This window comes from Carcharodon carcharias, chromosome 21, assembly GCF_017639515.1.
Source record: "Carcharodon carcharias isolate sCarCar2 chromosome 21, sCarCar2.pri, whole genome shotgun sequence".
Lineage (NCBI taxonomy): Eukaryota > Metazoa > Chordata > Chondrichthyes > Lamniformes > Lamnidae > Carcharodon > Carcharodon carcharias.
The window spans coordinates 21,594,813-21,618,913 of NC_054487.1; the positions used below are offsets into that span (position 1 = coordinate 21,594,813).

Genomic DNA, 24,101 nt, shown 5'->3' on the forward strand with positions numbered 1-24,101 from the left:
CCACGGTTAACAATAAGTTATAATATTTCTATTGTATTAGATTTAGTTTCTAAGGGTTAAGTCCCAAGTTGTGTACAGAATGCTTTTCTCCCTGTAAACTGAAAGTCTACAGTCTGAAAGTTTGATTTGATTTAAAGTGGTAACTAGATGGAGCTGCAGGTGTCAGCATTGTCTTTGTGTCTAGTTCCTGAAGCTGTGAAAGGTGGTAAAGCCCCTGGTGTCAGGAGAAGTGAAACTGATGGAGAAAAGTGGGTAGACTCCAGGAGTGAAGAAAACCTACAGACTCAGTACTGAGAGAGGATCCCCACATCAAGCAAAACCCCCAACATCCTCAATCCCACTGACTCAAATACAGCCACACTCCAGAACAATCACCCTCTTCTTGAGTTCTCTGCCCAAAGGCAGGTCTGACCCACATTGCCACGAGCTCCACCACAGGATTGGGAAAGATGCAGATGCCAAATCCACCCCAGCTGGAACAGGGATCAAACCCTGTGCTGTTAGCACCAATCTGATCCACACCAGCCATCCAGCCACCTGAGCCAAAAGGCCTCCCAAGGAATCTGAGTTGCTGTGGCATTATCCACGTTTACATGCATCTTGTAGTCTGGAGCTGTGGATAGCGGTGGTAGAGGCTCCAATTTCTTTCCATCACATGGCTGACCAGGAATCTCTCCCACTCTTACTGCCTGCCATTGGCGTGTGTTGGATGGATTTAAGAATTCATTTTCAACCTGTTTGGCTGTGTTACGAACACACTTTCCTTGGCCATGAAGTGTTGGAGTGGGTCTTGAAGCCGGAGCTTCTGGCTCGGAGGCAGGGAGGCTACCCACTGCAACTCAAGATCTCCATTCAATAACCATCTACTGTCTGAAAATCCTTGGTATTCCTCAGGGATATTGGTCTACAGTGCATCCCCTCACTACTCTGGAGGTGTTCCTTATTATTATTAATAATAATAAGCTGGAAAGAGGCATGGGGTCAAGGGTGAAGGGCAAAGCGAGGGGTCAAGCAAGGGATGTAGCATCAGGTGAGGGACGAGAGGTCTAGTGAGGAGTGAGAATCACTCCAAAAGTCAGTTCCCCTGTCACAGAGTCAATCTCCATGTCACAGTCACTCCTTCAGGCACAGTCAATTTCCGAGTCACAGCCACTCCCCCAGCCACAGAATCAATCTCTGTCACTGTCACTCTGCAAGCAGAGTCACTCCCCAAGTCACTTCTGTAGTCACTGCGTGATGCCCCGTGTCCTGTGCCCTCTCTCTCTCTCCTGAACCCCTCTCTCCATCCCTGCTCGTTCCTGTGCTCCGGGATAATTGTAGCGCAGGTTTCCTTCCCTGAACAACAATATTGGCATTTTTAGGACAACGTGAAAGCATTTATGTTTTTAATTTGATTCTATGCAGCAAATTTCATTTGTCAAATTAATTTTACTACATGGAGTGGGTAAGGTAAGTAGAATAGATGCCCTTGAGGGGAAGCTACACTTGAGGGAGAAAGGAACAGAAGGATATGCTGTCATGAAACTAACATTTTGTCATCATATTATTGTGGCTTATTGTAAATTAGGTTTATGGGTGTGAGTGTAGATGGTTCTGTTTGTGTAATTTAATTGAATTAGAATTAGATAGACTGCAAGCTTGAAATTGTCATGAGAGGTTTGGGGTGAAAGTCATTTGAAGCGCTAATGAACATATATGGATGAGGGCTTAGCATGTAGGGTGTGAAGGAAATTTGCATTTTTAGAAAAGTGAAGGGGTTGTTTGGGTTTCAAAGGGATGATGGGATGTTTACAACTAACAAGATAAGCAAGGTCAAGCTGTATGTTTATTTTTCCCAAAGATACTGTCCATATTGGCAACATGAAAGCTTTTTATATTATGGGGAAAAGAAAATTTCCAAAGACATATAGAACAATGGAATTTACAGATCAAAGCGAGAGAAACATATATAAAGAAAGATGGAAGGTGATGTTGGGGAGGGCCATGTAAGATCTAAAAGGACGGTGTAGAAAAGCCTGGGGGGGGAAGCCTCCAGCTACTTTTGCAGCAGTATGCTGTGTCCAGTAACCAAAGGTTGAGGAAAGCCTTTGGAATTCCACTGTTGAGTGGGTGCTGTGGTAAACTTGCTGGATTGCCCATTTAAATTGAAAACCTATTTTGGCACTGTTGCCTTAAAGGGGTGTGCGTTGTTGGGAGTCAGGTTAATTTGGGATTTTGGGATTTGTTATAATATTAAGTAACTGTAATCTTATGTATGTGCTTGAAACCTTTTCTTTTGTTAATAAATGTTTTAATTTAGTTTTTAAAATCTCTAAAGGTGTTAAAGGACTCATTACTTCTGAATTCAGTGCGTTAATCTTCTCATGATAAATAAAAATTGCAAAACAGTTGTGATAGTGTGGCCAAGTTTCCCTTGTGGATTTGGTCTGCCTAAAACACATCACTTGTCAAGGTATAACAATGCTGATAGGGTGAGATGAAGAGGGCTGAGAGGTGGCTCGTGTGATGCATAAACATCAACATGGACCAATTGGGCCAAATGGCCTGTTTCTGTATTGTAATTCTATGTATTTAACTTACCGTGGTTGGATTTGAACGTGAAATCTCTGGATTGTTAAGCCAGCGACACAGCAATTCACCTGCCATACCTGGAGACAGAATTATTCAAATGTCTTTTCATGCCTTCTGCAGGTTTCAGCCTTTCTCTTGCAATCCTTTCAATTTGGCAAGACTTCATATTTCTATGCTTTTCTGATTCTCATCCCAGTGACTGTCAGGCCACAACTGGCCAGGGCATTGGTCCTGACCGTCACTGAGCTGATTTAATTGGTTTTTAATGATATCTTCCAGTTGATGCCACCCAGATCAAAACGACAGACATGTATCACCCATAAAGAACAATGGCTTTTTTACTCTACCAGGTTTACTCTGATTTTCAACAAAGCCCTTGTCATTGGGACCAGATACCTCCGTCCCCCTCTCATGGAGTTTCCTTGCAATATCCTCATAGTTTAACTGAAAACCGCTTGCATTTGCAAAATTGAGGGTTTAAAACTTTAATTACTCAAAATCAATGAATAATTCCTGTTGTATTTTTGATTTATTGAAATAATCAAACATCAATCAAAAATCATTGATTACACAGGTTGTTGATAACATAACTCATTAATTACATAACTCAATCAAGGCTTATTCAAAGCTTTCAGTTAATCTTAATACCCAAGAATGCAGGATGCAAAATGGCTGAAGAAGCCACTATCATTAATCTCAAAATGGCTTCCTTGACATTGTGTTGTTAACTTAATCAATTGATTTTTGACTCCTTTCATTAAAATCTGAGAGAGAATAATGGCTGAGAGCTAGAGGAAAATTATTCCTTCTGTCTCGTTTCTCTCAGTCATGTGCTCCGTGCACCACTGCATGTGTTGATCCCAGCACTGCAGGTCATCGCTGCTTTGGATGCTGTGGGTCTTCCTCTTGTGAACTGCTGTCAAACACATCCGAGGTTTTGCATCCCGCACTGATGTCATCAGTTTGAAATTGTCCGAGGATGAAAGGTGCTATTTCCACACTAGAAATCTCTGTCAAACATTTACCAGGGGAACTGTGCAGCAGCTGCAATACCTGAGGGTTTATACAGATGGTACAATGACAAGTTTAAATCCCCACCTGATCTGCTACCTCCGTTTCACTGGTCAGTTTCCCAAGCTTCAGAAACTCATGTTACTCCAGAAATATTTGGAGCAATTTGAATTTTAAACAATGTTCCATGTGGTGTGTAAAATGATTACTTCCCTCAAACCTTTATTCACACATAATGACATCAGAGGTCACATTAATATGGGAAGCCACAATGTACAAAGGGATTTATCCAAACATCCCCTTTTTGTTTACAAGTTAATCCACACAAATAACCCATAAAGAAAATGATCACACTTGAACAAAAAACTCTTTGTTCTTTCTAGTCTGTTCCAATTTTGTGTCTCCCGACACATGCATTGCACATATATTTATAGTGTTCAGATGTTCAAATGATATCTCTGCAAATGAAATAACATAAACGCTTAACCTAAACATTCTGAGCAGATAGAAGTGATTTGAGAAGATGCTTTGAAGTGGCTTGTGGTACCATCACTTTCTCTCTCCCAAACTGGTACTGGTTGAAATGTTCAGAAGCAAAGACAATAGCCAGGCTTTCTTTCTCAATCTGTGTATGGTGTCGTTCAGTTTGTGTTAATGCTCTAGATACAAAAACAACTGGTTGCCTTTGCTGCATGAGGGTCGCTCCAACTCCTGTTTCACTGGTATCTTACTACAGGTTGACTTCATTATTGACATCATCATATCTCAGCACTGGCGTTGATGTCACTAGTTGTTTGATGTGAGTGAAAGTTGCTTCTTGTTCTGTGCCCAGATACCACTGAACATGCTTTGCAATGAGATTGTGTAGAGAGTCACACTCTGATGACAAATTGGCTAGAATTTGGCTAAGTAGTCCAGCTGTGGGTTCACTGATGTTCCAGGAAGTCCAACAACCATGTGAACGCTTTATTACAGAACTCACACCGATAGGGCTTCTCCCTGTGTGAGTGCGTTAATGGACTAGAAGAGATGTTAACTTTGGATCCTCTGATGGAGCAGGAGGTTCGATGACCTGAAAAACAATTTTTTTTGCACACTTCACACATGAATGTTTTCTCCCCATGTGATAATTTTGGTGTACATGGAGACTTGATGACTGCGAGAATGTTTTGTTTCACACCCCACACGTGAATGGTCACTCCCTTGTGTGAATGAGCTGGTATTTCACCAGGCCTGATGACTGTACAAATCCCTTGTTACACACCTCACATTTGAATGGCTTCTCCTCTGTGTGGATGTGTCGATGAATTGTGAGGTGCCTCCATTGTGTGAAGGTTAGGTCACAAACGTCACACTTGAATTGTTTCTCTTCTATGAAGCTAGTGTTAATGATTGAGCAATAGATGCCTTTTGCATGTTGGGAGCTCCTGTGAGCCTGTAGAGCCTTCCTCACACTTGAACAGCCTCTCACCTGTAGGAATGAGTTAGTGGTTCGTGAGGCTCAATGAATGATTGAAACTCTCACCACACTGAGAGCCTACCCACACTTCTTCCCAGCCTCACCCTGACCAATTGCCCACAGCTGAACCTTCGGAAAGGTTGGTTCTGATGGAAGGCTCCACACGACTGACCAGTTTCAGATCTGATGATATGTCAAAGCTCCCCGGACCCGGCTGATTTCCAGAAGATGGTTTCACTGCCCAACCTTCTCTGTGTTGAGTAATGCTGTGAAGGGACTGGATGTCTTCCCACCAGTTGTGCAGTTGTTCTTTGGGTGATGGTCAGGATCTATCTGCAATGTCTATCCTCTCTGTATTCTCTGGTGTAGTACGGTGAAATCCTTCTGTAAAACAGGAAAAAGAAACATAATTTCCTCCAAATCCCTCTCCTCCTTTGCTGAAGAGGCTGGCTCCTCATTTTTAATTTTTTCATACTTTCAATGGAGGTGGGCGTCACTGGCTAGGCCAACATTTGCTGCCCATCCCTAATTGCCCTTGATATGGTGGCGGTAAGCCACCTTCTTGAATCACTGCAGGCCGTGTGGTGTAGGTACAGCCAGGGCCACGGAGAGAAATCGTGGTCCCTGGCACTTCTCCTGTTTCCAGGCCCCTTATCTCCACCAGCCCCAGCCCCATTAACCATCCCTCACATCCTTCAGGCACCCAGAACTGTGAACCATAGTCACAGTGGGGTCAAACTGTTTCCAATAGCTTTATAAAAACTTCTTGGCTTTTGTACTCTACGCATCTATTTATAAAACCCATGGAAAGCTCAGGTTTCAGCTTTGTCAGACAATTACACACAATTTGGTCATTCATACTATGCAACCAGCTCCACTTCTTTGATCCTGGTCCTATAAAATATCCAGGCAGCAACATCCAAAAGACTTGAATCTAACAAGCACTGCAAACAACAATCCCATGTGCAAGTGAGAATATCTGAATTAACAGTGACATTCTATTGATGAATGATTCCTGCTTTCACTTCCAAGTTTAAAAATATCAAAACCTTCCAGTAAATTAGCACCAACAATTCACCTATTTCTATTCATGTGCTATGTCTATCCACACGAGAGGGCTTTGTTGACAAAAAAAATTACACTTTGCATTGAGTGATAAGTATTTTCTCATTTTGAATAGAAACAATCCACACTTCAAATGCCCAGAATGGAGCATATAATAGGAGAGAAAACTATGACAGAATGCCAGAAATCTGAAATATAAACAGAAAATGCTGGAAATACTCAGCAAGCCAGGCAGCATCTGTGGAGAGAGAAACAAGGACAATGTTTCTGGTCCACGATCTGCACTAATTCTGATGAAGGCTCACTGACCTCTCTCTGTCTGCACAGATGCCACTAGACATGCTGAATGTTTCCAAACACCTCCCATTTCTATTGGAGCAAAAAAAATAACCCCTTTCACCAGATCTGCGAAAAGCAATCAGCTTCCTGGGAGCCCCTCATTCCCCTTCAGCAGGACCCCCAGCAGCAGCTGCCGGAGATCTGGTTTGCAACAACACTAAACATCAATTTAAAAATACATTCAGGTGTGAAGAAAATGTAAACAACCTGCTGGGCAAAATCATAATCAATGCCAAAGCAATAAGTTAATCATTTTTAAAAATGAGTCATCAATAAAAATGAACATTTAAAAACTGCCAAGCAACAGAGCAAACTATTAAAACCTTTTTTGCCTTTTTGTTTAAGAAGAGCTGGAAACAGAGAGAGAGAGAGAGATAGAGACAGAGTGAGGTGAGAGAGAGAGAGAGAGACCGAGAATAGGCCCCAAGTCCTGGTCACAGGGAAGAGGGAGGGGATCAGGGCTGAGCTAAGGAATTGGGTTTAACTAACATTGACCTTGTGTATGTCTCTGGTAGCCCACACGCTGAGCTGGCCTTGGCAGATTTCATATGAAAGTGGGGGTCAGAAACGGGTTGCCTTTCAGCCTGGATGTTCCTCCTCTCCCAGCCTGGTGTGTCGATAGGTTTTTGGGGAGGGAGGAACAACAGGCTTATGTGTGTCTGCTTCATTCCCAGTCTCAGGGTTCTCACTCACTCTCCTACTCTCTCTCTGTCTGTCACATACACACATGCGCACTCTCTCTCGCACACACTCACTCTCTCCCCCACACATTCACTCTCTCCCACACCCTCGAACACACTCTCTCTCACTGTTTTTCACTCACACACCCTCAATCACTCACACAGGGGAAGCCAAGGCTACAGCCACCAAAGCCTGAGGTTGACTCCATGGAGATGTCAGGAAGGGAAGGGCCTTGTGAGGATAAACTAAACATAGAGGCACGAGGGGCTTTACCTGACCTTGCTCTCCAGCAGCCTCCAACCAGCTCTAAAGAAGAGTGAAGAAAGCAGCAGCTGACATCAGCCAAACAGAACACTGCACAAAGTCAGTGAGAATGGAGGGACTGGTCAATCTGGCAGCTCCTACTCATCCAACGATTGGCTGTTATTCAGGACAAGAGCAATCACTGGCCAAATGGCATGTCAATGAGGACAATCTATATCACCAGACTGCTTTCAACAATGACCATCCTGATTGACAGGCTAATAGCCAACGACCCCAGGAACTCCTCTTGGGACGGGCACCAGTGATCAGCACCGTCTGCAGCCCCCGCACAGACCCAGCTTCTCATATTCAGTCATGACACATTAACAAAATGCCACCTGTAAATCAGAAGGGAAATGCTTCCAATAAACACACTCAATATCCAACACACAGCTCCAGTCAAACATTTCAGCACAAAGCACCGAGTAAACAGCTCTCTCAGCTGGATATCCTCACACAGCATCAGGGGCATTTCCACACCTGATTCCCCACAGGATAGTCAGACTGCCTGAACATTAGTCTGGATATTATGTGATGTCCCTTTGTACATCGACAGTTGCTAATAGTCCAACCCCAGTGGCCTAATGGATAAGGCACTGGCCTCCTAAGCCAGGGATTGTGGGTTCAAGTCGCATCTAGGGTGGAGCAAAGTTTGGTCTGGAAACACATTCTGTGACAGTCAGGGAAACTTCTGTTTAAGTGTCTAGTTAAGGTTAATGGGTCCCAGATGGCATAATTCGCTTTGGGAGAGGGGTTCGTCAGGGCTGCCCCCTGTCTGGCCAATTATATTCTATTTGCGTGGAGCCTTTCCTGCGCCTCTTGCGGAGGAGGTTGTCGGGTTTGGTTCTGCGTGGGTCGGGCATCGGGGTGGTCCTTTCGGCTTACGCCGATGATGTGCTCCTTATGGTTAGCGACCTGGCTGACCTGCGGAGGATGCGCGAGTGCCAGGAGGTCTACTCTGCCGCTTCTTCTGCCAGGATCAACCGGGGTAAATGTTCTGGATTCGTGGTCGGTCAGTGGTAGATGGATCCCCTACCTGAGGAGCTCAGGCCTTTCACCTCGAGCAGGACCAGCCTCCTCTACCTGGGGGTCCATCTCTGCCCTGCTGAGGAATCCTGGCCGGCAAACTGGCAGGAACTGGAGACGAAAGTCACCGCTCGCCTGTGGCGCTGGACAGGACTGCTCCGAGTGCTATCTTACCGGGGTCGAGTCCTGGTCATAAACCAGCTGATCGCCGCCGTGTTGTGGTATCGGCTGGTCACTTTGACCCCTCCCCCGGACTTTGTCACAAAAATCCAGAAATTGTTAGTCGGCTTCTTCTGGGACAAAAGATTGCACTGGGTCGCTGCTGAGGTTCTGAGTCTCCTGCTTAGGGAGGGTGGTCAGGCGCTAGTGTGCCTACGCACACAGGTGGCGACTTTCCGCCTTCAGACCCTGCAGCGATACCTCTACGTCGAGCCTCCTCCTAGATGGTGGCCCTGACGACGTATTTCTTCCGTCAGGTGCACAGCCTGAATTATGACGTGCAGCTCCTGTTTATAGTACAGAGGGGCCTCGGTGGCTCCTTGCAGGCGTTGCCCGTCTTTTACCAGGACCTGATCAAAGTCTGGAATATGGTCGCCTCGCGATACAGCTCTCCCCCGTCAGCAGTAGCGGCTATCGTCAGAGAGCCGCTGCTCAGGAATCCGCCCCTCCGGCCTTTTCAGTGGTTGGCGGAGAGGAGGGCAGTGGCTGCTGGGGTGACCAGGATCGGGGACGTGCTGGGTGGCGGAGGACTGGGCTGGATGCTCCCGCAGGAGTTGGCGTGTTGTGCGTCTGTGAGTGTCCAGGTCGCAGCCGATGCCATCCAAGACCTGAGAACGGTCGTGCTCGGTCCCGACGTTATTTTAGGTCTTGAGGTGGCCCAGGTGTGCGGTGGTCTTCCTGCTGAACATTCCCCTGTTCGGACAGAATTCCACATTGGCCCCAAGCCCCGAACCCTCCCTCGGGTGCTGGTGCCCCGCAATATGAGCCGCCTCGGGGACATGCCCTCTGTGCCATTTGGCACGGCAAAGAGGAGCTTTTTGTACGGACTGCTGCTGCACACCTTCCATTTTCTCGCCCTTGTCCGTCACCCGGACACGCCCTGGCGGCCCTGTTGCCGTCCGGCGGCGGAGGCCCCCGATGGGAGGCCCTCTACGGAGGTGTCCTCCCCCTTTCTATCGGGGACCTGGGTTGGTGGGTGTTGCATGCAGCAGTCCCCTATAATCGGAGAATGCATAGGTTCACGGACTCTCAGGACACCTGCCCTTTTTGTGGTCTTGTGGAGTCTGTGGACCATGCTTATATAGGGTGTGGTAGGCTGCACTCCCTTTTTAGTTATTTAAAAACGTTTTGTTAATGTTTTGTTTGCACTTCAGCCCCACGCTCCTGATCTATGGACACCCGGTGCGGAAAGGGGTCAGGAAGGACAAGGACCTCCTCGTGAACCTGCTCCAGGGCAGCAGGCGATCGAGGGGGTGTTCCGCCCGACTGTTTGTCCCTCTTCCACGGCTACGTTCGCGGCCGGGTGTCCCTGGAGAGGGAGCACGCGGTGTCTGCCGGCACTCTCGAGTCCTTGCGTGCTCGGTGGGCACCGCGGGGACTGGGGTGTTTTATCTCCCTCTTTAATCACATTTTGACCTGATTTTAGTAAGCTTCCTTTTAACTTTGTCCTTGGTTTTACAGCTGACCTGACTTAGGGGCTGTGTTTGTTTTATCCCTTATTTTGTGGGGTTAGTTTAATTGGTTGACTCCCAAAAGAGTTACACTTTAAAATTATCCAGCCCCAGTGGCCCAATGGATAAGGCACTGGCCTCCTGAGCCAGGGATTGTGGGTTTAAAACCCATCTGGGGTGGAGTAATGTTTGGTCTGGAAACACATTCTGTGACAGTCAGGGAAACTTCTGTTTAAGTGTCTAGTTAAGGATACTGGGTCCCAGATGGCACCATTCACTTTGGGAGACGGGTAGGTCAGGGCTGCCCCCTGACCGGCCAGTTGTATTCTATTTGCGTGGAGACCTTCCTGTGCCTCTTGTGGAGGAGGTTGTCGGGATTGGTTCTGCGTGGGCCGAGCATCGGGGTGGTCCTTTCGGCTTACGCCGATGCCGTGCTCCTTATGTTTAGTGACCCGGCTGACCTGCGGAGGATGCACGCGTGCCAGGAGGTCTACTCTGCCGCTTCTTCTGCCAGAATCAACTGGGATAAATGTTCTGGTCTCCCGGTTGGCCCTTGGCAGATGGATCCCCTACCCGAGGTCCTCAGGCCTTTCAACTGCAGGAGGACCAGCCTCCTGTACCTGGGGGTCCATCTCTGCCCCGCTGAGGAATCCTGGCTGGTGAATTGGCAGGACTTGGAGATGAAAGTCACCGCTCGCCTGCGACGCTGGACAGGACTGCTCTGAGTGCTATCTTACCGGGGTCGGGTTCTGGTCATAAAACAGCTGATCGCCGCCATGTTGTGGTATCGACTGGTCACTTTGATCCATCCCCCAGACTTTGTCACAAAAATCCAGAGAATGCTCGTTGACTTCTTCGGGGACAAAAGATTGCACTGGGTCGCTGCTGAAGTTCTGAGTCTCCCGCTTAGGGAGGGTTGTCAGACGCTAGTGTGCCTACGCACACAGGTGGTGACTTTCCGCCTTCAGACCCTGCAGCGATACCTCTACATCGAGCCTCCTCCTAGATGGTGGCCCTGACTACGTATTTCTTCCGTCAGGTGCATGGCCTGAATTATGACGTGCAGCTCCTGTTTATAGAACAGAGGGGCCTCGGTGGCTCCTTGCAGGCGTTGCCCGTCTTTTACCAGGACCCGATCAAAGTCTGGAACATGGTCGCCTCGCGACGCAGCTCTCCCCCGTCAGGAGTAGCGGCTATCGTCAGAGAGTCGCTGCTCAGGAATCCGCCCCTCCGGCCTTTTCAGTGGTTGGCGGAGAGGAGGGCGGTGGCCGCAGGGGTGACCAGGATCGGGGATGTGCTGGGTGGCGGAGGACTGGGCTGGATGCTCCCGCAGGAGTTGGCGTGTCGCGCGTCTGTGAGTGTCCAAGTCGCAGCCAATGCCATCCAAGACCTGACAACGGTCGTGCTCGGACCCTACATCTTTTTAAGTCTCGAGGTGGCCCAGTTGTGCGGTGGTCTTCCTGCTGAACGTTCCCCTGTTCGGACGGAATTCCACATTGGCCCCAAGCCCCGAACCCTCCCTCGGGTGCTGGTGCCCCGCAATATGAGCCGCCTCGGGGACATGCCCTCTGTGCCATTTGGCACGGCAAAGAGGGGCTTTTTGTACGGACTGCTGCTGCACACCTTCCATTTTCTCGCCCTTGTCCGCCGCCCGGACACGCCCTGGCGTGCCTTGTTGCCGTCCGGCGGCGGAGGCCCCCGATGGGAGGCCCTCTACGGAGGTGTCCTCCCCCTTTCTATCGGAGACCTGGGTTGGAGGGTGTTGCATGCAGCAGTCCCCTATAATCGGAGAATGCATAGGTTCACGGACTCTCAGGACACCTGCCCTTTTTGTGGTCTTGTGGAGTCTGTGGACCATGCTTATATAGGGTGTGGTAGGCTGCACTCCCTTTTTAGTTATTTAAAAACTTTTTGTTAATGTTTTGTTTGCACTTCAGCCCCACGCTCCTGATCTATGGACACCCGGTGAAGAAGGGGGTCGGGAAGGAGGAGGACCTCCTCGTGAACCTGCTCCTGGGCCTGGCCAAGTTGGCCATTAACAGGTCGAGGCAGCGGGCGATCGAGGGGGGAGTCCCGCCCGACTGTTTGTCCCTCTTCCGCGGCTATGTTTGCGGCCGGGTGTCCCTGGAGAGGGAGCACGAGGTGTCTACTGGCACTCTCGAGGCCTTGCGTGCTCGGTGGGCACCGCGGGGACTGGGGTGTTTTATCTCCCTCTTTAATCACATTTTGTCCTGATTTTAGTAAGTTTCCTTTTAACTTTGTCCTTGGTTTTACAGCTGACCTGACTTCGGGGCTGTGTTTGTTTTATCCCTTATTTTGTGGAGTTAGTTTAATTGGTTGACTCCCAAAAGAGTTACACTTTAAAATTATCCAGCCCCAATGGCCTAATGGATAAGGCACTGGCCTCCTGAGCGAGGGATTGTGGGTTTAAAACCCATCTGAGGTGGAGTAATGTTTGGTCTGGAAACACATTCTGTGACAGTCAGGGAAACTTCTGTTTAAGTGTCTAGTTAAGGATACTGGGTCCCAGATGGCACCATTCACTTTGGGAGAGGGGTAGGTCAGGGCTGCCCCCTGTCCGGCCAGTTGTATTCTATTTGCGTGGAGCCTTTCCTGCGCCTCTTGCGGAGGAGGTTGTCGGGATTGGTTCTGCGTGGGCCGGACATCGGGGTGGTCCTTTCGGCTTATGCCGATGCCATGCTCCTTATGTTTAGTGACCCGGCTGACCTGCGGACGATGTGCGAGTGCCAGGAGATCTATTCTGCCGCTTCTTCTGCCAGGATTAACTGGGATAAGTGTTCTGGACTCCTGGTCGGTCAGTGGCAGATGGATCCCCTACCCGAGGAGCTCAGGCCTTTCACCTCGAGCAGGACCAGCCTCCTCTACCTGGGGGTCCATCTCTGCCCCGCTGAGGCATCCCGGCCGGTGAATTGGCAGGAACTGGAGACGAAAGTCATCGCTCACCTGTGGCGCTGGACAGGACCGCTCCGAGTGCTATCCTACCGGAGTCGAGTCCTGGTCATAAACCAGCTGATCGCCGCCATGTTGTGGTATCGGCTGGTCACTTTGACCCCTCCCCCGGACTTTGTCACAAAAATTCTGAAATTGTTAGTTGACTTCTTCTGGGACAAAAGATTGCACTGGGTCGCTGCTGAGGTTCTGAGTCTCCCGCTTAGGGAGGGTGGTCAGGCGCTAGTGTGCCGACGCACGCAAGTAGCGACTTTCCGCCTTCAGACCCTGCAGCGATACCTCTACATCGAGCCTCCTCCGAGATGGTGGCCCTGACGACGTATTTCTTCCGTCAGGTGCACAGCCTGAATTATGACGTGCAGCTCCTGTTTATAGTACAGAGGGGCCTCGGTGGCTCCTTGCAGGCGTTGCCCGTCTTTTACCAGGACCTGATCAAAGTCTGGAACATGGTCGCCTCGCGATGCAGCTCTCCCCCGTCAGGAGTAGCGGCTATCATCAGAGAGCCGTTGCTCAGGAATCCCCCCCTCCGGCCTTTTCAGTGGTTGGCGGAGAGGAGGGCTGTGGCTGCTGGGGTGACCAGGATCGGGGACGTGATGGGTGGCGGAGGACTAGGCTGGATGCGCCCACAGGATTTGGTGCGTTGCGTGTCTTAGAATGTCCAGATCGCAGCCGATGCCATCCAAGACCTAAGGATGGTCATGCTCAGACCCGATGTTATTTTAGCTGTCGAGGTGGCCCAGTTGCGCGGTGGTCTTCTGCCTGAACGTTCCCCTGTTCGGACGGAATTCCACATTGGCCCCAAGCCCCGAACCTTCCCTCGGGTGCTGGTGCCCCGCAATATGAGCCGCCTCGGGGACATGCCCTCTGTGCCATTTGGCACGGCGTGGAGGAGCTTTTTGTACGGACTGCTGCTGCACACCTTCCATTTTCTCGCCCTTGTCCGTCGCCCGGACACGCCCTGGCGTGCCTTGTTGCCGTCCGGCAGCAGATGCCCCCGATGGGCGGCCCCCTAGGGAGGTGTCCTCCCTCTTTCTATCGGGGACCTGGGTTGGAGGGTGTTGCATGCAGCAGTCCCCTATAATCGGAGAATGCATAGGTTCACGGACTCCCAGAATACCTGCCCTTTTTGTGGCCTTGTGGAGTTCGTGGACCATGCGTATATAGGGTGTGGTAGGCTGCACTCCCTTTTCAGTTAATTAAAAACCCTTTGACTGTTTTGTTTGCACTTCAGCCCCACGCTCCTGATCTATGGACACCCGGTGCGGAAGGGAGTCGGGAAGGAGGAGGACCTCCTCGTGAACCTGCTCCTGGGCCTGGCCAAGCTGGCCATTAACAGGCCCAGGCAGTGGGCGATCGAGGGGGGAGTCCCACCCGATTTTTTTTCCCTCTTCCGCGGCTACATTCACGGCCGGGTGTCCCTGGAGAGGGAGCACGTGGTGTCTGCCGGCACTCTCGAGACCTTCCATGCTCGGTGGGCACCGCGGGGACTGGAGTGTTTTATCTCCCTCTTTAATCTCATTTTGGTTTAATGTTTGTAAGTTTCCTTTAAACTTTGTCCTTGGTTTTACAGCTGACCTGACTTAGGGGCTGTGCTTGATTTATCCCTCATTTTGTTAATTTAGTTTAATTGTTTGACTCCCAAAAAGCGTTACACTTTCTAATCTCTTACCATTTAGGTTCCTTGTACCAAATTGGATAACCTCACATCCTTCCACATTATATTCCACCTGCCATGTTCTTGCCCACTCGCTAAGTCTGTCCAAATCATCCTCACAACTCACATTCCTGCCTAGCTTTGCATCATCCGCGAACTTGGAAATATTATATTTGGTCCTCACATCAAATTATTGATATATATTGTGAATAGCTGGGGCCCAAGTATTGATCCTTGTGGTACCCCACGAGTCACAGCCTGCCAACACGAGAATGACCTGTTTATTCCTGCTCTCAGTTTTCCATCTGTTAGTCAATCCTTAATCCTGCCACTATATTGCCTCCTACCCCATTGGCTTCTATTTTGCTAATCAACCTCCTGTGGGGGATTTTAGCAAAAGCCTTCTGAAAATCCTGAATATGACGTCCATTTATCCTTTATCCATTTTTGTTACTAACGTCATCAAAAACTCTGACAAGTTGGTCAAACATGATTTCCCATTCATAAATCCATGCTGACTTTGCCCAACCAGATCATGATTATCCGAGTATCCATTTATCACATCCTTTATGATAAATCCTAGCTTTTTCCCTATTACTAATGTGAGGTCTGTTTTTTCTCTCCCTCACTTCTTAAATAGTGGAGTGACATTTGCTACCTTTCAAACTTCAGGAACCATTCCAGAATCTATAGCATTTTGGAAAAATGATCACCAATGCATCCTCTATCTCTATGGCAACCTCTTTCAACACTCTGGGATGCAGAACATCAGGTCCAGGGGACTTATCAACTTTCAGTCTCATTAATTTCTCCTATTCAACCTTCTTACTAATACTAATTTCCTTCAACTCCTCATTCTCCCTCGTCCCTTGGATCTCTAAATCTGGGAGATTTCCTGTATCTTGCTCAGTGAAAACACACAAAGTAATCATTTAGCTTCTTTGCTGTTTCTCTATTTCCCATTACGAATTTTCCTGACTCTGCCTGCAATGGACCCAGGTTTGTCTTATCCAAACGCTTCCTTTTTACATATCTATAGAAGCTTTTACAGTCCATTTTAAAGTTTTTTGCTGGATAGCATTCATATTCTACTCTCCCTTTCTTTAACAGTTTCTTGGTCTTCCTTTACTGTATTCTAAAAAACTCCGAATCCTCAGGTTTACTACTAATTCTGGCAACTTTATAAGCCTTTTCTTTTAATCTTACACAATCCTTAACTTCCTAAAGATGGTTCCTGCAATCCTTTTATTATATTGAAGAGATATTTTAATCCCAGTTTAGCTAAGTTTTTGGAAATGGCTAATTGGTTTATAATTTGTCAATAATGTGCTGAGTTACCTCCATTGGTTCCAGCTAATTATGCATTTGTCTTGAACTGAAACAATGCCTTCCTTTAAGCCCTGTCTCTTATCGTGATGTCTTTGTAGGAGTCCCATTCATTAATACAGACTCAACAGCCAAGGACAGTGTATGTTCTTGTTAGGAAGGGAGTCCTAGGCCTATGGCTTTTCTCTCCCAGCTGTTACAGCACTTTAATTCTCTCATAAGAAATGCAGAAATAACACAAACAGACTTCTAATTAACTACCAATTATTAATTACTTATTCTTCAATTACCCGAGTAATTGAGGCACTTCCTTCTAATGAAATCATCTGTTGCTAGTTAGTGACTGCTTCATAACACTGTTTTGGGTTAGTTTGTTGTAAAAGGTCAACAGCATTAATATGGCTTCTTTTTCTGTTCATCTGATGTTAGTATAAAATGGCCAAGTTAAGCAAGCCCACTAAAGCCGAGTAAAATAAAATATAAAACCGAGGCCAGATTACAAACTTGCAGAAAGTTTTCTCTGAAATGAAGGTTGGTTTTGAGCCTGTTTTCTGGTCTCTCCCAGGAGGTCACACAGTCTCGGTTGGGCTGGAGAAGTCGATATATTTTGCTGCATTTGTGTGGGACAGGCTGGACGGACCAGAGGATCTTTTCCTGCCTGTCATTTTTCAGATGTTCTTATGTTTTATTTGACTTAAACATAAGAAGTTTAAGATCGGGAATTAAACATCGGGAAGGAAAATGAATGAACTGTGTGTGTCGGCCGATTTGTACACGGATCCTAGTGAGGGACAGATGGGGGAAGAGCTGAATTCTCTAATGGGGGGAATTACAGTCTGGGGATTGTCACAGGGCTCAGCTACTGACTGGGTGAAATCTCTGAGCCACACACCAGGCCGGGCTCAGATATAATACACAGTCTGCACATACTCTTAACTTATCCATCATTTTGTACATTTCTATCAGACCCATCAAACTTGTCTCATCCGGCAGACAACATCAACATGCTCGCTGCTGTCCCACCACCTAGGGATGCTGTCTCTTGGAATGTGACCATTTCAGGAAAACTCTCGACAATTCCTCCCCTATTCCCTGAGGCTCCAGGAGAGTCACATTCCAATGGAACCGAACCTCAAACTCCCTGGAACTGACAATGTTCTCTCAGGAAATGGTCACATTTTCATTGAAGAGACTGGAGTGACCCCACTCTCACCTCATGTTGCCGACATTTCTACCAGAACATGACGACTCTGACAAATCGTCTCATCTTGTATCTAACAGCCAGGCTGTCAAAGCTCAGATATAAAAACAAAAAACTGCAAATGCTGGAAATCCAAAACAAAAACAGAATTGCCTGGAAAAACTCAGCAGGTCTGGCAGCTTCGGCAGAGAAGAAAAGAGTTGACGTTTAAAGTCCTCATGACCCTTCCACAGAACAGGTAGCTCAGATAGCTGGGCGGTGAATGACAGAACACTGAAGTCAAGTCTTTCTTCATTTCTCAGCTTTTATTTACTGATTCCACACCAAGAATAACAGCACTCTTTCAGTCTGCTCCTACATCTGGATAGAAGACACCAGCTGTTGCTACTAATATCCTGAAAGCCTCAGTCAAATCACCAGTTGACATTCTAAACCCCAGGGAATACAGCCCGAGCTGAAAGGGTTAATCTTGTTCCATTATCTAAAGTTTCACATCCTTCCCCAATGTTTATCCCTGACAATGTGAACAAGGGGTTAGCTTTTTACAAGCATACGGTTCAAAGCAATTCTGCCTGTCCATGTGGTTTAAGCAGGGTTGCAGTATTTACTGTTCTGTCTCTACATTAAATCAGGGGTTACACTGCATGTATGTGAATGCACAGGGTATATATAGATAAAATTGGGGAGTTACAGGCACAGATGCCTCAGGGATTATGATGTTGTGGCAATAAGAGAGATCTGGCTTAAGGAAGGACAGATCTGGGTGTTAATTATACCTGGATACGAGGTGTTCAGAAAAAATAGGAAATGGGGAAAAGAAGGAGGGATGGCATTTTTAGTTAAGGGGGGAACTGAAGTATTGGAGAAAAAGGATGTGTTGGAGGATTCAATGACAGAATCGATTTGGTTTGAGCTAAGGAATAAGAAAAGTGCGATTACCTTGCTCGGTGTAATATATAGACCACCAGACAGTGGGAAGGATATAGAGGAACAAATCTGCAAGGAAATTACAGAGAGATGTAAACATCTTGGAGTAGTTATAATGGGGCCTTTAATTACCCGTATTTAGACTGGGATAATGGTAGTGTAAGGGGCAGTGAGGGACAACTGTTCCTTGATTGTGTTCAGAAGAATTTCCTGCAGCAATATGTGTCCAGTCCAACAAGAATGGCGGCACTGCTAGACCTGGTTCTTGGGAATGAGGTGGGCCAAGTAGATCAAGTGACAGTGAGGGAACATTTAGGGGTCAGTGATCATTGTTTCATAAGGTTTAGGATGATGGTGGAAAGTGACATTGGTCAATCCAGAATAAGAATAATCAACAAGCAGAGAGCAGACTTCAATGGGGCAAGAATGGAGCAGGGCCGGATAGACTGGAACCAAAGGTTTGTGGGAAAAACGGTAGCTGAACAATGGGCTACCACCAAGTGGAGATGGTTTGGGCACAGTCAAGGTATGTTCCCTCAAAAGGGAAAGGCAGGACAAACAAACCCAGAGGTTCCTGGATGACAAAGGAGATAGAAATTAAGTTAAAGAAAAAGTGTGCTTACAACGGGTGTCAGGGAGTGAATACAATTGAGATCCAAGCTGAATATAGAAGGTTCAGAAGGGATGTGAAAAAGCAAATACAAGAAGCAAAGAGGGATTATGAAAAAACTTGCAGCTAACATAAAAGGAAATTCCAAAGTATTCTGTAAGCACATCAACAGTAAACCCGTGGTAAAAGGAGGAGTAGGGCTGATTAGGGACCAAAAATGGGATTTACACATAGAGGCAAGAGGCATGGCTGAGGTGTTAAATGAATACTTTGCATCTGTCTTTACCTATGAGGCAGATGTTGCCCAGGCCATGGTGACAGAGGAGGAAACTCAGTCACTAGAAGGGTTTAAAATTGATAAGGAGGAGATACTGGATACGCTGTCGGTACTTAAAGTTGATGAGGTACTGGGACCGGATGAGCTGCATCCAAGAATATTGAAGGAAGTGAGAGTGGAAATTGCAGAGTCACTGGCAATAATCTTTCAATGTTCTCTGGATTCGGGGGAGGTGCTGGAGGACTGGAGAATTGCAAAATGATGCCCTTGTTCAAAAAAGGTTGTAAAGATCTGCCCTGCAACTACAGACCAGACAGTTTAACTTCAGCAGTGAGGAAACTTCTAGAAACAATTACTCGGGATAGAATTAATAGTCAGATGGAAAAATGTGGATTGATTTAGAAGAGTCAGCGTGGATTTGTTAAAGGAAAATCGTGTCTAACTAATTTGCTAGAGTGTTTTAAAGAGGTAACAGATGTTTGATGAGGGCAAGGCCGTTAATGTGGTGTATAAGGACTTCCAAAATGTGTTCAATACAGTTCCACACAACAGACTTGTGAGGAAAGTTATAGATCGTGGAATAGAAGGGACAGTAGCAACATGGGTACAAAATTGGTTGAGGGATAGGAAACAGAGAGTAATGGTTAATGGGTATTTTTTGGGCTGGAAGAAGGTTTGTAGTGGAGTTCCCCAGGGGTTGGTATTGGGACTTGCTTTTCTTGATGTTATCGCCCATCCCTAATTGCCCTTGAGAAGGTGGTGGTGAGCTGCCTTCTTGAACCGCTGCAGTCCATGTGGTGTAGGTACACCCACAGTGCTGTTAGGGAGGGAGTTCCATGTTTTTGACCCAGCGACAATGAAGGAACAGCAATATATTTCCAAGTCAGGATGGTGAATGACTTGGAGGGGAATGATCTAGACATTGGTGTGCAGGGGACAATTTCAAAGCTTGCGGACAACACAGAACTTGGGAGAATTGTAAACTGTGAGGATGAGAGTGTAGAACTTCAAAAGGATATTGACACATTGGTGGAGTGGGCAGATAGGTAGCAGATGAAGTTCAATGCGGAGAAGTGAGAGGTGATATACTTTGGTACAAAGAACATGGAGAGACAGTATAAAATAAAGGATACTATTCTAAATGTTGTGCAGGAGTAGAGAGACCTGGGTGTATATGCACATAAGTCATTAAAGGTGGAGAGAGCTGTTTCTAAAGCATACAGTATTCTAGGCTTCATTAATAGGGGCGTAGAATACAAGAGCAGGGAGGTTATGACGAACTTATATAAGACACTGGTTAGACCTCAGATGGAGTATTGTGTACAGTTCTGGGCGCCAGACTATAGGAAGGATGTGAACGCATTGGAGAGAATGCAGAAGAGGTTTATGATCATGGTTCCAGGGATGAGACACTTCAGTTATGAGGAAAGAATGGAGAGGTTGGGACTGTTTTCCTTGGGGAGGAGACGGTTGAGAGGAGACTTGATAGAAGTTTTCAAAATCATGAGGGGTCTGGACAGAGTCAATAGGGAGAAACTCTTCCTGGACATAAATGGATCAAGTACTAGAGGGCACAGTTTTAAACTGTTTTGCTAAAGAAGCAAATGCGAGGTGAGAAAACTATTTTTCCCTTAGCAAGTAGTTAGGGTTTGGAATGCACTGCCTGGAAGTGTGGTGGAGGCAGGTTCGATTGAGGCATTCAAGAGGGAATTGGATGATTATTTAAAATGAAACAATGTGCAGGGGTATGGGGAAAAGGCAGGAGATTGGCACTAAGTTAAAATGCTCAGAGAGACGGTACAGACACGATGGACCGAATGGCCTCCTTTTACACAGTCACCGTTCTGTGATTCTGCAAAAACAATGTAAAAACAGATTGAGGTTTTTCTGCTCCTTTACCATGTTAGGAGTGAGGAGTGAGCCTGAGAGGTGAGGGAGCAGCCACAGCAGATGGAGAGTGAGGTAAAGGGAAAATACTGCAGATGCTGGAAATGTGAAACAAAAACAAAAAATGCTGCATAAGCTCAGCAGGTCTGACAGCATCTGTGGAGAGAAAGACAGAGTTACCGTTGCAAGTAGGTAACTCTGCCTTTCTCTCCACAGATGCTGTCAGACCTGCTGAGTTTTTCCAGCAGTTTTTTTTTTGGAACCAGATGGACAGTATTCGTACTGCAAACAACATTCATTTCCTTTCAAGGGTAATCTGCAAATAAGGGCAGCCTTTTCTCTAGAGGAATGGACAAGCACGAAATCAGTGGAAAGAATTGACATGTCTAAGTGGCCACAGGTTCCGAAAAGAGCGACATTATGATTTGAAACTGAGTGTGTGTGACTATGAGAGGCAGTGCTTGATATGGACTGGCAGCGTATGGATTTAGTAAACATACTTACCTGGCAGGGGAGAAACAATGATCATGAAGTTCGGGTTCCCAGGGTGAGGCTATCCCATTGCACTCGGGGTCTGCTGACTCTTGCAATGTCCCCAAATGTGGGATACTTGACTGCAAAATTTGTGCTAGTGGGGGACTGTGTACGTGCTTTACCCTGATTTATAAATTAAAGAACAGAGCTTACAGTTTGAATTATTCAAACTTCAGCAAGGGTTTTTATTCTAAGCTGTCATGCTCAAGCTAATTAACCCAGCAACTCACTCAATTCAATCTTCACACTTCACCCACTGCAGTGCAGAGACTTCATTGTAAACAGAGAGCGGGGAGAGCAGCTGATTGGTGAGTTGGATTGGTGAGTATTTCTAATCTTTAAAGTAAAATTAAGGTCTATAGTTTGTGTTTAGGTCTCTAGTCTTTATTTTCTCTTTCTTAAAAATAGCTTGTTAAGTATAAGATCGATACCTGTGTAAAATAATAAATTACAATAAAGTGTAAAGAGCGGGTATACTAGAGTAATTCATCCATAAATTAAATAAACTAAGTTAGATATGGCAGAAGGGATGCAGTATGTGGGATCTGAGGTTGTACCTGTCCCGGTGTTGTGAAGGATGGGTCTGGCCGCCCTGCCTCGGAAAGCTCCAAGTAGTTGGACTGTGCTGTACCACCTGTCCCTCGTGGAAAAATTTGTGCAGAGAAACACCTTTGACCGCAAGTTCATCAGGCAGTGGTCAGCATGCAACATCCTAGAGGCCCCGAGGGAAAAGGAGATTGTATTGAAGCACCTCAGAGTGCAACATGAGCTATGTAGATAACTTGAATACCATTGCACTGTCTGACTGTCTGTAATGACCATATTGAAATGTTTGTAATATTCATTGATTGTATTGAAGCACCTCATGATCTATGTGGAAAAGGTGAATATGATTGCACTTTTTGTGATGGCCATTTAGAAATGTTTTGTAATGTTCTTTCAGATATATGATGAATAAAGTAGAAACTCTATTTATTACCTGCTGCTCTTGGTGTTCAGTCTGCATGTAGCCCTCTGCAATACGTTCATGGCATGTCTATCTACTGGTGTGATGATAACCATGGAATGGGGGCTGTGCCGGGCTGTGAGATTGTGGTGGAATACAATCCTGCTGCTGCTGATGGCTCACTGCACTTCATGGATACCCAGTTTTGGGACCTGTCCTTAGTCTACTTCCCTAGTGATGATTAACATGGTGAAGTACTCATTCATCAGTTGGGAGGAGAGTGATAGTTTTCCTTGAACTTGTTTGACCTGAAGCCATGGGACTCCATGGAGACAATATTGAGACTTCCCCACCTGCCAGTGGGATGGGACATACCCTGGGATGGTGACTGAGGAGCCTGGGATGTTTCCAGATTGGCCTTCTCCACGTAATCTTTGATCCCCAATCAAGAACCTATCTATCTCGGTCTTAAATACATTCAATGACCTGGCCTCCACAGCCTTCTGTGGCAATGAATTCCATAGATTCACCACTCTCTGGCTAAAGAAGTTTCTCCTCATCTCTGTTCTAAAAGGTCTTCCCTTTACTCTGAGGCTGTGCCCTCGGGTCCTAGTCTCTCCTACTAATGGAAACATCTTCCCCACGTCCACTCTATCCAGGCCTTTCAGTATTCTGTAAGTTTCAATCAGATATCCCCTCATCCTTCTAAATTCCATTGAGTATAGATCCAGAGTCCTCAAACGTTCCTCATATATTAAGCCTTTCATTCTTGGGATTGTTCTCATGAACTTCCTCTGGACCGTCTCCAGGGCCAGCACATCCTTCCTGAGATACGGGGCCCAAAATTGCTCACAATATTCTAAATGTGGTCTTATAAAGCCTCAGCAGCTCATTCCTGCTTTTATATTCTAGTCCTCTCGAAATAAATGCCAACATTGCATTTGCCTTCCTAACTACTGACTCAACCTGCAAGAGAATCCTGGACTAGGACTCCCAAGTCCCTTTGCACTCCAGATTTCTGAATTCTCTCCCCATTTAGAAAGTAGTCTATGCCTCTATTCTGTATGCCTGCTCATTGCTCTATGTGTCTGCTTGCTGCTCTATAAGTCTGCTCGCTGCTCTATATGCCTGCTCACTACTCTCTTCATCTGCTCACTGCTCTATACATCTGCTCACTGTTCTATATGTCTGCTCGCTGCTCTATACCTCTGGTCACTGCTCTAAACGACTGCTCACTGCTCCATATGTCATCTCACTGCTCTATATGTCTGCTCACTGCTCTATATGTGTGCTCACTGCTCTATATGTCTGCGCATTGCTCTATATGTCTGCGCATTGCAATATACATCTGCTCACTGCTCTATAGGTGTGCTCGCTGCTCTATACATCTGCTCGCGAGTCTATTCATTTGCTCATTGCTCTACACATCTGCTCACTCTCCACATGTCTGCTCACTGTTCTATATGTCTAATCACTGCTCTATACGTCTGCTCACTGCCCTGAATGACTGTTCATTGCCCTATGTGTCATCTAACTGCGCTATATGTCTGCTCACTGCTCTATATGTCTGTTCATTGCTCTATATGTCTGTTCACCACTCTATATGTCTGCTGATTGCTGCATACGTTTGCTCACTGCTGTATA

General features: G+C 46.7%; 2 non-coding genes across 2 annotated transcripts; both read left to right on the plus strand.

Moving 5' to 3' along the window:
* The first annotated feature begins 10,232 nt into the window (after positions 1 to 10,232).
* On the plus strand, positions 10,233 to 10,305 carry trnar-ccu. The gene has a single exon. It is a non-coding gene; the product is annotated as a tRNA-Arg (tRNA).
* Positions 10,306 to 21,473: 11,168 nt separating this feature from the next.
* Positions 21,474 to 21,637, plus strand: LOC121293439. Its single transcript, XR_005946520.1, has one exon. It is a non-coding gene; the product is annotated as a U1 spliceosomal RNA (small nuclear RNA).
* Positions 21,638 to 24,101: the final 2,464 nt, after the last annotated feature.